Source organism: Symphalangus syndactylus, chromosome 11, assembly GCF_028878055.3.
Source record: "Symphalangus syndactylus isolate Jambi chromosome 11, NHGRI_mSymSyn1-v2.1_pri, whole genome shotgun sequence".
Lineage (NCBI taxonomy): Eukaryota > Metazoa > Chordata > Mammalia > Primates > Hylobatidae > Symphalangus > Symphalangus syndactylus.
In genome coordinates, this window is record NC_072433.2 from 79,184,173 (window position 1) to 79,199,570 (window position 15,398).

Consider the following 15,398-nt stretch of genomic DNA (forward strand, 5'->3'; position numbering starts at 1 on the left):
CCATTTCTTTTTACATGTGAAATTACAGTGAACTTATAAAAATCCCCCTCTGTGTTTTTGTTTTTTTTTTTTTTTGAGACAGGGTCTCACTCTGTCGCCCAGGCTGGAGTACAGTGGTGTGACATCAGCTCACTGCAACCTCTGCCTTCTGGGTTCAAGTGATTCTCCTGCCTCAGCCTCCCAAGTAGCTGAAATTACAGGCACACACCACCACACCTGGCTAATTTTTGTATTGTTAGTAAAGATGGGGTTTTACCTTGTTGGCCAGGCTGGTCTTGAACTCCTGACCTCAGATGATTCACCTGCCTTGGCCTCCCAAAGTGCTGGGAGCCCAGTCCCCCTCTGTCTCTTTATACACACATGCATACTTATTATGTGTACATACTTAACCACATCATCTATCTGTCATTGCTTTCCATTAATTACGTTGCTAAAATATGTGAATAATTTAAATTTTAAACTTTTATACTTATGAAAAGGATAACTGCATAAAAGTGAAATTAAAAATACAACCATAGGCTGATGTTTCCAGATAGGTTTTGAAAGATTACATGTGTTCAATCATAATATAGTTCCTTTTCCAACAAATAGCTAAAATTTATTCTAACTCTAAATCATTAATATTATATATACAAGATTGAGCTCTGAGAGTTTATTAGAAAAGAAAGTTTATATTTCACTCTCCCTTCAATGGTTTCATAAACCAAATTACTTTAACATGACTTTCAATGAGCAAATATAATATTTACATTTTTGATCTACAAAATTTCTTTAACAAATTGGAATATAACTAGTACTGCCAGTTTTTATATATTGGTGAATAAAGTTTGTTGTAGTTAATTATCATCTTTCTATAACTGAATAACTCAGAAAAATTATATATTACCAGCACAACCAAAATAAAATAAGATTATTATTATATGTCCTCTAAGTGTTCTTAAACACTTTTTAAACTTTTTTAAAAGTATTTATTTTGTTATGCTTTATGAGTCAATGCATTGTCCTATATTCTGAGTATAAAGAGATATTTAAATAAGACTTGCTTTGATGAACTAACCACGAATTCTGAGTTTTAACATGTATGCTAAGTTTTATAAATTTGGTGTGAAAATGAATGGGAATTCACGAGGGTTGTAACACAGAGATTCATAGTATCAGAAATTGAATGAATGCTCCACTCAGAGTGTTTTAATTTCCATTGCCTATACTCTCTCGTATTTCACCTGAATTCAAGAACTCATATGCCATTTACTTAATTGTGTGTATTTCTCTGCTTATAGTCTATATTTCAACTTGGGAATGAATTTCACGTTTCTTTGTGTCCCATGCACAAAGTGTGTTGAACATGAGGTTCTTAGTAAACAATTGATTGACTGCTTCACGTTTAGGTCCAGTCCACAATGAGACCAGTCTGTGATAGACTATCTGGACATCCTTATTAAACCCAAGCATTTGGAAAAATGAAGTCCTTCCAGTGCTTTTTTTGACTATCTCCAGGAAAAGGATAGTTGTCTGGTTATCTGGAGTTAGCCAAGAAGTCTCTGATTTTCAGAAATCATCCAGTGTAATATGAAATTCATTACATCACAAGTAACCCTGCTTTGAAATGAATTATTACCTATACAGATCCAATTTAATCTATACTTCACTTTTCTTCTTATGGGTGATTACTATGTTATTCCTATTGTCTAGCACAATGCCTCCTACATATTGGGGACGTTCATAAATATTAGTTGAAGTAAGAAATAAATGATGTATTAATGTTAATGAATCATCAATCCAGAGTTAAACAATCCTACAGGATAACTGGCATTTTCCAGGACAATCTTTGAGAAAAACCTTCAGTTATTTCAGAAAAGGGAACAAGGCCCCAGAGGTCTGTTACATTGGAAACTGCTTACCATGGGTAGCCACCCGTATAAACTGATCCCAGGCAACATAGTCAAGATGTTTGTACTTGTGGTGCCACAACCTACTCTTCGGCCAGATATTTCTTGACTGTCTTCTTTTATAATTCAAGAATGCTTAAGATTTTCTCTCTAAAGTGTATTGACTTAAAAAGCTAGACTTCCTAGAAGTGTCTGTACTATAAAAGAGAACCTCCGATAGAACATGATGTGTTTCTAATGGAGGATTTTAGACATAAATATGGGACATCTGAGGCTCTAGACTTCACAGAAGCTTTTTGTATTATACTTCTTTGTCTCCAAAGGCAAAAGCTTGTGGCATATACATTTAAATGAGTTATTGTTACTGTGAGAGGGATTCTTCCGCAGTAAATAGTTGTTGAGACAGTAGAGAGGTGAATGAAATCAAGTTACAGCTGATACTAGGGTGTGCGCTTTTGGTTCAAATAGTAAAAGACTATATTGTCTAGTCCATGTGATGCCGTTACATTGGTTTACACATTTAAAGGAAAGTTAAACCGTAAATATGATACTATCTGAGCCCTTTTCTGTGGCTTCTTTAAACTATAGGGGTTTGGTAGGTTTACACACGGAAGTCTGGAGAATGGGAGTGTGACATATTGCAAAGAATAACATGTCCGAAAGTTAAAGTTACAGTGACAGTAGTAGGAGCCCTTAAAATCAAGCTGCAGTGTTCTTTTCCTATGCTAGGGCCACAGATAGAAAGATGATGAAAGTGACACACACACACACACACACACACACATACACTCACATATATGTAAAGTCAGTAATTAATTCAGTAGTAAATCTGCTTAGGCCTTCCTCCTCTATTTTCAAAATTTCAGGGCTTTTGTCTACTATTTTTTAATTCCAAATTTCATTTGAAAATAAAAACCTTTAATCTTTCAACAATTTTTACCCACAAAATAAAGTTTAGGAGAAGAAAAGCTAGCTGTGAGAATGACCTGAGACATGATCATTCCTATCATTTTAGTTTGAAACTCAGCAAGTAGATCACAAAAACAAGTATGCTCCACAGAAGGAAGAAAACATGCTGTCCTGTGGACTATCCTAATACGCCTTCAATTCCTTGAAATGCCTTTCCAGTATGTATAATTAAGAGGGCATTCTCTGCCTCATAAAATTCTCCAAAACAGCTTTTTTTTTTTTTTTTTTTTTTTTGCTGTGGCTATTTTGCTTTTGTTGCTTTTTTCTACCTAACGATGAGTTTTGCACATTTTGAATCTTTGTCCTAGCTATGCAACAGATCTAATTGCCCACCTTTCCAGGCTCATTCTGATGAAGTAGAACCAGAATTACAGTTCTCTGGTTTGAGAATAATCACTGCAGCAATATATAACATTTCTGAGAACACAGTGACCTTTTCCCGTTAGTAAGATTCTTTGAAATCTTGGGGATGTTTCCATTGCTATATTGATACATCTTATGTACTTTGCCAAAACCAGGCAGTGATATTTCCATTTCTGTTCTCTCTTTTTCAGCCACCCCCTGGGCTTGCTTTGCACCCCACACTATAAACACTGAACATGGTGTCTGAGTATGAGACAGGAATGGTCTCGCCACCTGGGAGTCTAAACCTTCTCCATTCATTTTCAAAACAGGATCACAAAAACTGTGCTACACCTGCTTGTTCCACACAAGAACTAGATTCCCTAGTTCTTAGATAGTTTTACAGACCATTTCCCTACATATTCAGCTGTCAGCTATTGTTACTTTTTACAATCCAGAAGAATATGCTAATTATACTGACACATAATGCAATATGCTTAAGAACATGCCACTCAAACGTGTGGCTCTCAGGAGAATTCTACCTTCAAGAAACTTCATCTATAAGGAAATATCCCCTTTGAGATAAAGGCAACTCTTTTGTAATAACAGAGGGGAAGGCTAAAATGTGATTTACAGCACATCACAACACTCGATAGTGTGATTTAACTGTTGTATAAAAACATATAGATTTAGGTTGAATTTAAATAGATGGGTGAGAAAGAGAGAGAAAGAGAGAGATTAAAATAACAGATGACTTTCAACTATAAAAAGTTCTCTAAGAAATGACAGAATAGTTAATGCATAGATTTCAAAGAAAACTACTGTTTCATACCATTGAGTATTAAACCTCTAATTTCTATAAAAATCTCTAATTTTTCCACATATTAAGTCAAGGAACTAAAAATGTCTTCTGTGGATATTTTTATAATAATATTTTCTGTTATAAAAAAGGCATTGCCAGACACTACCATCTGTCGTGTAGACTGACAGTGTACGAATCTGATGTCTTTCTGTGACTTCCTATCTTATATAATTGGAGGTTTCAGCCCAGAATGATGCTTCGTTTCCACCTAAGGACAACCAAGTTTGAATTCTCCTGAAATATTTTAATCATTTCCCTGCTATGCGCTGATAAGACCAGTATTCTGCATAGTTAAAAGCTATAAATGTGTCTATTGAGAGGGTGTTAAAAATTCTCCTCTGAGCTTCTGGCCATCATCCAGAATTATTACCATAATACCTTCTGAAATGACACGGAAAACATAATGCATTATAATTGATAAATGTTTCATTTGTACTTACTTTATTTTGGAAATTTGAAACACTCAAAATGTCTTAGCTGCATCAACACGGGGAAAGGTTTATTTTACTATTTTTTGATGAAAAAACTGTCTTTGCAAATTGTTTATGTAAAGATTGGAATATTTGTCTACCATGCTTTAAAAAGAGTTCAAGGACATTAAAACTACTCTACTGACTCAGATGTGTGCAAGTGTGTGTATGTGTGTAAGGGTGCATGTAACCATCTTAATCCCATTCAAGGAGACAAGACTACGGAATCACTTTTGCAGTTTTTCATTAAAAAACCCCACCTTTTTCAATAAAAGAGAAATTGTTACAGTTAAAACCTGTTAATTGGAGATAATGTCTGTGTAACTGAGCATTGTCCAAGGGTAATGACCTCCTGCTGCTAAGCCCTGAAAATGTTGACAGGAAGCCAACATATTTGTTTTCAAAGCAGGAGACATAGGTCCTTTGACATGATTCTATTAAAATGGCTTTATTTTTGTTGCACTACGTAATAGACAGAAATCTAATCATTCTAGTTCATATTATCAATGCGCTCCCATTTTTCTACTTCCAAATATCTTTGTAGGTTATGTTTTCACTGCTACTAAATGCACCAATTAGTACCTTTGCTGCTGCTGAGTAGCTGATCTCATAATAATACAGTCAGTTAAGTTAATTCTGTAGGTTGTCAAAAAGCACTGAAATGAGTTAGTATTCATTAAGGTATGCCACTCAATACAATGTAATAATCAATGCTTTATAATTCACTGTAGCTGAGGAAAGAGGTTGGGTAATTTATAAAGAAATAGTGACAAGGGTTCCCCACTTCCCTGCCCCTAATTCTTACACACTTCATTTGGCTAATGTTTGAAATTTCATTTGTCTAATGTATAAAATTTCACTTAAAAATATTCTTCTGGGTTGATTGATATTTTTATCAGTAAGAATAAAGGATCTAAGAACTGGTTTCCTTATGGGATTAGATGTACATGAAGGAGTGTTAACCTGAGATAGCGAAAGAGGAGATCTTAAAGTATTAAAGCACCCGTAACGTGAGGATTGGAGGAGCTTAGAACCAATTCTGAATACTCTTCAGAGACAACCTAGGTGATGGCTGCTGAACCACTTGCATTATGATTGTGTGGAAAGAATAATTGCAATGATTCTTTTTCTGGCTATAGAGGGAAACTTTTGTCATATTTTAAAAATACTTACATTAATGTCCTGGCCCTATCCTCAGTGACTTTTAATTCAATTGTTTTAGGATAGGGCCCTAGTAGTCACATCAATATTTTTTAAGCTCAATAGGTGATTCTAATTCATAGCCAGAGTCTTCTGTTCTCTGGTTCTGAGAGTCACCAGGAGGGCCTGTTGAAACACAGTGGGCTGCACCCCTACCCCTCCAAAGAGCTTCTGATACAGTGAGTCTAAGGAACAGCCAGAGAATTTGCATTTCTATCAAGTTCCCAGGTGGTGCTGATGCTGCACTAGAATGTATAGGAAGCCATTTAAATTATGTCAACTTAGTCATTTCGTTATTCCTGATGACTTTCAAAGGAAGAAAAGGGAAGACTCAAGACAGCAAGAGTCAAGTAGGGCCCAGGTTAGACTGTGTTTTCCCATTATACACCACTGTGTTGTGATAGTTCTAAAATAGCTTTTTGATTTCTTTCAAGTTTTCCATTTCTCTGGTTTACTTAAAATTTGTCATTTCCAAACACATAGTTTATTTAAAAATAATAGCTTTATAGCTAATACTTACTGAAAATTCAGTTACCATCAGGATCCAACCTAAATGTTATGTATTACCTCATTTAATCTTCACCACTTAAACAGATGCTCTTATTAGCATAATCAGTATTTACTTTCTTAAGGTCACACAGCTAATAGGTAGTAGATTTGTAATTGTAATACAAGCAAACTGACTCTACAGCCAAAAACCTTAATTTCTCTGTACTGCTTCCGCATACCTAATGATTTATGAAACATGATCTTACAACTCTGTGGGGCTAAGTGTATCACTGTTTATTATCAAATTGTTCTTGATGACAGAATAATGATAAAATTACCCCCATTTACTGAGTGCCTACTTAGGGCCATGCACTATGTTAAGCACTACTATCAAATTCCCAAGTGTTTAAGGGATGAGACAATTAAGTGGTGAAATTAGGGTTTAAATTTATGCCTTCTGGTGAGTGTTGGAGTTCTGCCCCCAAAAAGGAACCATTTAGGTTCCTGATAACATTCCAGTTTCAGATTCAAAATTCTGAAAAAATGTAGCTATGCTCCTAACAATATCCCTGTATAATTCTGGCAAATTTACTTTTGCCTAAGAATGTCTGATATGGTTTCTGTTACAGTTAAAAAAAAAAAAAAAAGCTTTGATTAAAATGGTGGTCATTTTGATGTATGAATATGAAGTCCCTGAGGCTTGGAGAGTTGAAGAGTTTAAATGGCTTTAACTAAGATCACCCAAACTAAACAATGGAAGTAGGAATAGATAACTTTTAGGCTTATTTTCTTTCTGCTGCAACAATTTACTCCTCATGTCTGGTTTTGCACCTTTTCTTAGATCACCTGTGTGAGAAGATCACAGTACAGACCATAAATCCTTAATTATTTTTTCCATAGTGCATTTCTGAGTGGTAGCCCAATGAGTCTTATGATCAGATAGGAAGGGCTGCTGCTAGTGTGTTTTCAAGAGTCATGCATAGCCCTCCAGGAATCATTGTCTAGACCTCACCAGCTTGTTGTTAAGAGACAAATAAAATAGCAGATTCCAAGTGCCTGGCACATAGGAAGCACAAGGTTCAGTAAATGGTGGCGATTACTGTATTGTCCTAATGGCAATAGAAGGAGGGAAGTGAGAGGGAAGAGCAAAGCTCCGTACTAACTCAGGTGACTCCCTGGTTTCAAAAATATCATTTGAGTATAGAAAATATTTGGTTTGTATGTAAAGAAAAATGAACTTTTCAAAAGTCAGTATCAGTCGTTTTTACAGCTCGTGTTTATGAGGTTTATCAACTCATATCAACAGGTTCAAATCAATTTGACTTGCACATGCTTCATGCATACTGAGACCCAGGTGATGTGCAGATTTATTGTTGGAGAGCTGTTTCCAGTAACTTAGAGCCAAGAAACATTGTTATAATCATGTAGAGGGGCGGAACTATGTATACAAAATGCTCGGGCACAGGAGACATTTATTTTTCTGTCTGTTGTTCTGTCAGTCTATATCTATCCTCTTTCTCTCTCTCTGGCCAAATTAACTTTCTAACTTTTTAAAGGAATTAAAAGGCTTTAATTAAAAAATCTTGAGTGGATATAAAGTGTAGAAATAGAAAATTTACAAACTATTTAAAACCTGGAATCACTGACTGTTCAGGAACTACACAGAAGGATCATGAATGGTGGTGAACAGCAGAAAGAAATTATGGATGAATCTACATTATTTTAGCTGCTCCCCATGCCACCTGTCTCAGAGGAAAGCCTGACATTTATTAGATTTTGAACCAGACTAATGGTGGCAGCAGATCCAGTGATTGTAACCTGCCTATCAGTAGATCCTTCCACTGGGTTCAAAATTTTGATCTGCACCACAGACTTCTGAGGGATCTCCTTGATTTTGATGTCTTGATGTCTGAAATTATTCAGCCAATCAAATCATTTGGAATGGTGAGTTCATGAGAGTAGTTGGAGCAGATGCATTCAAACCTGCACTGAATCCAGTGTTGCCATGAGTCATGGGAAAATAAGCCTATTGCATTGCCTACTGGTGCAGCTTGGTCAACTCTAGAGGTGATCCCTCCAGATAAGCACTGAGGCACATGGGCAGAGTGGTGTGGGGAAAGTTCGCACTGTTGCTGCTTGTGATGTACTTGTCCTTACCACCTGCAAAGATGACCAGAGAACTCAATAATAGCTTGGGCTGGTAAGGAATAGTCATGCCCTTCTCGGGGTACTGGGAGAGTCTCCAGCATGTCTACGCATGTCTGTTTGACACACTCAATCGTGGATTGCAGAATGTTAGCAATAGTGATGGCCCACTCAGTTGAGTTGGGAGCATATCCTCTGTCAGCTGCACCTGAGCCTCTACACTCTCTCATATTTCCTTGATTTTGCAACCACATTTTCCAATAAGAGGGCCACATTGACTAAGATGACCAAGGGTCTACTGGCACCTGTGCTATTGGTTATAGAGCTGCTGATGTCCTCTTCCAGTTTGTCAATTATCATAGTAAGCCTTTGAAGATGGGATTAGTGAGTCCAGCCAAAGTGATAACTGTCTCAGGACAATTTTCTAATTTCTTTATTGAAAAACATCCATTTGCAAAGTTGAGGGCATTACTCTATATGACACTAGATGGTGTAAGTGAATTTAACATAAATTATCTATGTTATTAGATATTACTTAACTGTGACTGCATGCATCACAGTGCTGCATTTACCTGATAAACCACCACCACACCCAGCTAATTTATTTATTTATTTTTTTGAGACAAGACTCCATTGTCCAGCTTGGAGTGCAGTAGCGCCATCTCGGCTCGCTGCAACGTCTGCCTCCAGGTTCAAGCGATTCTCCTGCCTCAGCCTCCTGAGTAGCTGGGATTAGAAAGGCGTGTGCCACCATGCCTGGCTATTTTTTGTAGTTTTCGTAGAGATGGGGTTCCACCATGTTGGCCAGGCTGGTCTCGAACTCCTGGACTCAAGTGATCTGCCTGCCTCGGCCTCCCAAAGTGCTGGGATTACAGGCGTGACCCACCGCGCCCAGCCCTAATTTTGTATTTTTAGTAGAGACGGGGTTTCATGATGTTGGCCAGGCTGGTCTCGAACTTCTGACCTCAGGAGATCCACCTGCCTTGGCTTCACAAAGTGCTGGGATAATAGGCATGAGCCACCACGTCCAGCCTAGTGTTTATGTTTTGACCTTTATTGTTTGTCACCTATTCATCTTGATCGTGCTATTTCTTATCCCAACATTTGGCACATCAGTTTTAACACAGTCTCGATATGTAACCTCTTTAAAAATATATACATGTAGGCCGGGCGCGGTGGCTCACCCCTGAAATCCCAGCACTTTGGGAGGCCGAGGTGGGTGGATCGCTTGAGGCCAGGAGTTCAAGACCAGCCTGGCCAACATGGCGAAATCCCGTCTCTACTAAAAATACAAAAATTAGCCAGGCATGGTGGCACGTGCCTGTAATCCCAGCTACTCAGGAGGCTGAGGCAGAAGAATCGCTTGAACCTGGAGGCAGAGGTTGCAGTGAGCCGAGATCGTGCCACTGCACTCCAATCCGGGCAATAGAGCAAGACTTTGTCTCAAAAAAAAAAAAAAAAATATATATATATATGTATACACACACACACACACACACACACACACACGTAGAGAAGCCTGCCCCAGAAAAGATTTTAAAAATAAAATTATGAAAATAGAACAAATGTTAAAAGTGAATTCAAAATTTAACTACTATTAGGATTTTAATGTTATCCACTCCAGTTATTTAGAAACAATTTAAAATGTATACTTATAACAAACACATCCATATTATGTTGCATCAATAAATACTTATTTTAAGTATTATAATTGTCTTCATTCTTTTTTATTTTTGAGAAAGAATCTCGTTCTGTCGCCCAGACTGGAGTGCAGTGGTGCCATCTCTGCTCACTGCAAACTCCACCTGTCGGGTTCAAGCAATTCTCCTGCCTCAGCCTCCCGAGTAGCTGGGATTATAGGAGCTCCCCATCACACCTGGCTAATTTTTGTATTTTTTTTAATAGAGACGGAGTTTCATCGTGTTAGCCAGGTTGGTCTCGAATTCCTGACCTCGGGTGATCCGTCTGCCTCGGCCTCTCAAAGTGTTGGGATTACAGGTGTAAGCCAGCATGACCGGCCTGTCTTCATTCTTTAACAGTAATTACAATTAATATTCTAAACACAGCCATAAATTTTATCTAGTGTATCGGTGATAATATACTAAAACCTTCCCCCACTACTAGACATTGGGGTGCTTTAAATTGTTCATAGTGTAATGCTATACCTTCATATATTAACTTTTTCAGTATTTTGGCTGATTTCATTAGGCTAGATTCCAAGGACTGGGAATGCCTTTGACAAGGTATTTGTCAAATTGCTTTCTAGAAGAGTTATACTCATTTATGTTGTCATCAAGAATGAATGGGACAGTAAGTTCACTGTACTTTCACCAGCATGTTAGATATTTATTTACTTACTTATTTTTGTAGTTCCAAATGTCAAATGGTACTTGCTTTAATCTACGTTTTCTGGCTACAAGAAAGTTCTTACATTTTCAAATCTGTATTTGATAATTCTGTTTCCTTTAAATGTCAATTATGTGTTTAAACTCTTATCCATGTATCTGTCATATTATTAGTGACTTTTCTATTAGAAGTTTGAATGTTTCACATGCATTTTTCACATGCATAAAAATAAAATCAAGTAATTAAACCAATACTACATTTGTTGGAAAATTTCTCAGTTTAACTTTTAAATTTTTTTGTATTCACATTTTAAATGTTATGGTACCATTTACTGATATTTTCCTTTGTGCATTCTTTTTTTTTTTTTTTTTTTTTTTTTGAGACGGAGTCTCGCTCTGTCACCCAGGCTGGAGTGCAATGGCACAATCTCGGCTCAGTGCAAGCTCTGCCTCCCGGGTTCACGCCATTCTCCTGCCTCAGCCTCCCGAGTAGCTGGGACTACAGGCACCCGCCACCGTGCCCAGCTAATTTTTTGTATTTTTAGTAGAGATGGGGTTTCACTGTGTTAGCCAGGATGGTCTCGATCTCCTGACCTTGTGATCCGCCCGCCTCGGCCTCCCAAAGTGCTGGGATCACAGGCTTGAGCTACCGCGCCTGGCCAGCATTCTTTACATATTCAAAGCATTGAAAATCATTTCTTTGTTGGAGGTTTGATAAATATTCAATATAATTTTCTTTTTACTTTGACTTAATTTTCAGTAAAATTTACTTTTTAACACATCTGGAATTTGTTTCAGGGTATGATGTGAAGTGAATATATTTGAATTTTAAATAATTTACTATGCTGTGACCCAGCTGCCTGATATCTCATACAAGTTGCCAAGTGCCCACTGAAAGAATGATGTTCTTATATTTTGTGTTCATTGAGATAACATTGGTTACTTTATTAGGCATGGCAGAGTTTTTTTTTTTTTTTTTTACTGAGAAACCTATACCTCACTTTGTTTGTTTTCAAAAAGTTGAATGATCAGAAGGGTATAATTTAATAAAATATTATTTTGTATATTTTGTGTTACCCTGTTTATTACAAGAGTACACTTAACAAAATACTGCAGGTACTTTTGGATTTTCAGAAGTATTTTAGCCTACTATTGTTAATATATGTATTTTTTAATGTTCTAGGTGAACTTAGATATAAAAACCTGAGTTTGAAGTATGTCCCAATGACTGATTCATTATGTGATTTTACGCAAAGTTTAATCTTCTGAGTCTCTGTTTTCTCTCCAGACAGTAGGGATAATGCAACCTACATTATGAGACAATGGTAATAATTACATGAAAAAATATATGTAAAATGATCAGAAGATGGCCTGATAAAGAAGAAACCTCACAGATGCATTGTTTTCTTTTCATTTTTATATAGTATAGGCTATTGGTCATCTGAACTGGTGAAAGAGAACAAATGTTCCTAGTAAAATCCACAGGGACAACTTTTGACTTTGAAATATGTCTCCTTTGAATTTTGAATATAGTTATTTCTGATCTTCAGGGAATTTAAACAACATAATGAAATTATAGAGCTAATACCTAATTCTAGACTCTTTTAATTTTTTTCTTGTGTTCAACTACAAGCTAAAAACATAGAACTCATTTTAAAACTTCCCTAAGGCAGAAATGATGGTAAGTGTTTGAACTTCAAAGGGTTTGCCTAGTCAGATGAGGACTGTATGCTTAGTAAAAGTAAACAGATAGGGAAGAGACCAATAAGAACAGTAATTAAATAAAGTGTGTAGTTCAAATATCTAATTATGATATTTGCCTTAAAAAATCCACCTGGGATTTCTGTTTAGTTGTCTATTAATATGATTTTAGAGACATGAGAAAGACTCCTGTAGCAATCTATCCGGCTTGCCACCCATAAAATCTGACACATATACCTGTATTATAACACATGTCTCACTGTGTCCAATGATCTTTTTAATAATTTGTAGCCTGTTAAACAGGGCTTTATAAAGACAGAGGACAGGTCTTGTACTTCTTTGCACTGATCCTGATGATCATTAGGATTCTCTATAAAAGTTTCATGTCAGAAATTCTGTATTGCTATATTTAGAGCTTTTGTGTCATTGTGCATGAGATTATAATTATTGTTGTCTAACTTTATATAATCATAGGATCTTGGACAAGGATGTGTCAGGTTGGGGCCTGGGGGAGGACAAGAACATAAGAGACTAGATACTTAAACAATAATGATGCAAATAAGATGATTTAGCTCAATTCTTTAAAAAGCAGAGCCTGAGGTAAGGATTAAGATGCTATTATTTTATTTAGAAGACTCAAGCCCACTGAAGTATAAATGAAAAACAGAAAGCAAAGCGAGGACATTGCAGAGAAATTTAATGCCTTATGTTACAACACTGGTCACCACTGCATGATGAGTCACTAAGAGATACTGCCAGATGCATGGTGAATGTGTTCACACAACACATAGAACTTCTTCAGAAGTGTGGTAAGAATGAGTCATTCCTAGGAGAGGGAAAGGAGGAGAAATGTGTCTTTCCAGCTTTCTCCCATCTCAAGTTACCTGTTGGTCAAATCTTATGCAGAGTGTTTTACCCCTACCCTGACGGCTTGTATAATCTGGCTTGTCAGTACCAAAGAGAGATCCCTTGTATTATGGACTATTTCATCCAAGTCCAAAGGTGAACCAATGACCTAATATGAATGTGGACTTGATCAGGAAAGAGAGAGAAGAAAAGGTGGTCAAGAGAATCTGAGAAAGCATACAAAGTTTGTTTCCTAAAACATAAGGGATGTGGACATTAAGGAAGTTGGGAGCATTGAAAACTACAGTTGTAGAGTGATAAAAGTGATACTCTTTTGCTGTATTGGTCAGGTCAGGGATTGCTGTATGCAAAACAAATGCACCCCAAATTACAGTGGTTTAAATCACTAACAACTGTATTTCTTGCTTACGTCTCAGTTAACTATGGGTTGAGGGAACTCACATTTCTTTGACTTAGTGACTCTGCCATTTCTAGGATTCCTAGGATCCAAAATGCCTCCAATGCATCCTCTGCATCTGGCTGCTAGGCCAGGGAAAATAATGAGAGCATGGGGGGTTGCCTGGGGATTTTTTTATGTGCCTCATTGTGAAACATCACTCAGCCCCACCTAAGAGCAGGGGAGACTGAGGAATGTAGTCTACTGGTATGCCCAGAAGGAAAAAAGGAGGGCTTGTGAACAGTTAGTTTGTGTCAGATATCCTAACCATGTTTAGTTTTTGCTGTAGGAGAATGTTTCATAGTAGTGGTATACTTTGATCTTTAATCTACTTAAGTAATGCAGTAAAGACTCATTTTAATCAGACTCCACTCTTTTGCCCTCTGCATCAAATTTTTCAGATTTAAAAAAAATTTTCCCATAACATCACCATCTTGCTTTTGCTTTTTCTGGAAAAATGTAACTAACTTGAGAATCAATTCTACTCTAGCTTCCAAGACAAACCTTAACCTTAGGGTATTTATATGACAATCTGTGGAGGTACTTATGGAATCAGCCCTCCAGACTCACTGAAGCTGGACTTCCCAAATGAAACTACTACTTTCCAATGCCTGGACTCATAATCCTTGCAAGGTAATTTAGCAAACTTTGTACAAGCTATACCTTAGCCTGAGACTTTTCACAGTCACTGCACTTTTTGATAATTTCATCCCTAACTTTTCTCTCAATGAAAAGGCAATTTACTGACTTTCACCAAGAAAATTACCTTTCTTATCCTTCTGTCATTGCCTGTAAAAGACAGTTGGGAACAAAATAGTGAGGCAATTAATAATGTTCTTCTTAATTTCTCTCTTCATAGAATCCTGGTACAACAACTGCCTATAAACACTTGCCAAATCTGAGATCAAGCTACTAACTGAAGTAGTCACAATAGGAGGTGTCTTCACTATAAAAATGTATGAAAATTTTGAGTATATTTACTGTGAGAATGCTTTGCAAAGACTTCACAAAAAAGTATTTCACATTGTAATAGTACTGGAGCATGAGTCACCAGGCAGTAATCAAGTTGTCTTTTTGAATCAGAATGAAGACCATCAATTTCAAGTTGGTTTTTTTATGTCGTGAATGGAATGAAGGAGAGATACCATAGCTATCTTTTCAGAGAGAGAATTGGATATACTTTCCTGATACACTTGGAACACTGTAATCCTTGGCACAGGTAACATCCGTGTTCTCAAAAAGGAGTTTGCATTATTTTTGCAGAATGCGCTCATGGGTCTCGTATTAAAGTCTGTTCTACTGTGGAGATACATCCAGAAGTTCAGCATAAATACACTGATTTTCAAAAACCTAGGAATTATCCTGCTTTTACCTTTTATTCCCTGGAAAAATTACTTCAAGTAATTGGATCTTGGTTTCCTCATTTGTAAAATGAAAATATTGTTATTTACACCATATGGATATTAAAAAGATTGATAAGATAACATATATGAGAATGATCAGCAGGGTGTCTGGCATAGATACTTTGCCTTAAAGGTATTGAAATGATATTTGAAGTTTGATATTGTTGATGCTGATCGACTGCCTGTTTTTGTTCTCTCTGGTCTTCTCTGGGATTGCCATCAAGAATTTAAAAACTTATCCTTGATCTGAACAGAGAGAAAGAAATTCATATGACATATT

The 15,398-nt window shown here is 36.7% G+C and overlaps 1 long non-coding RNA gene and 1 pseudogene across 1 annotated transcript; one reads left to right on the top strand and one right to left on the bottom strand.

Moving 5' to 3' along the window:
* Positions 1–7,943: 7,943 nt before the first annotated feature.
* Positions 7,944–13,747, bottom strand: LOC129492663 (poly(rC)-binding protein 2-like; annotated as a pseudogene).
* Positions 13,748–14,132: 385 nt separating this feature from the next.
* LOC134731796 (uncharacterized) lies at positions 14,133–15,179 on the top strand. The gene is made up of 3 exons (XR_010114384.1): positions 14,133–14,348; positions 14,575–14,671; positions 14,799–15,179. It is a non-coding gene; the product is annotated as an uncharacterized lncRNA (long non-coding RNA).
* Positions 15,180–15,398: the final 219 nt, after the last annotated feature.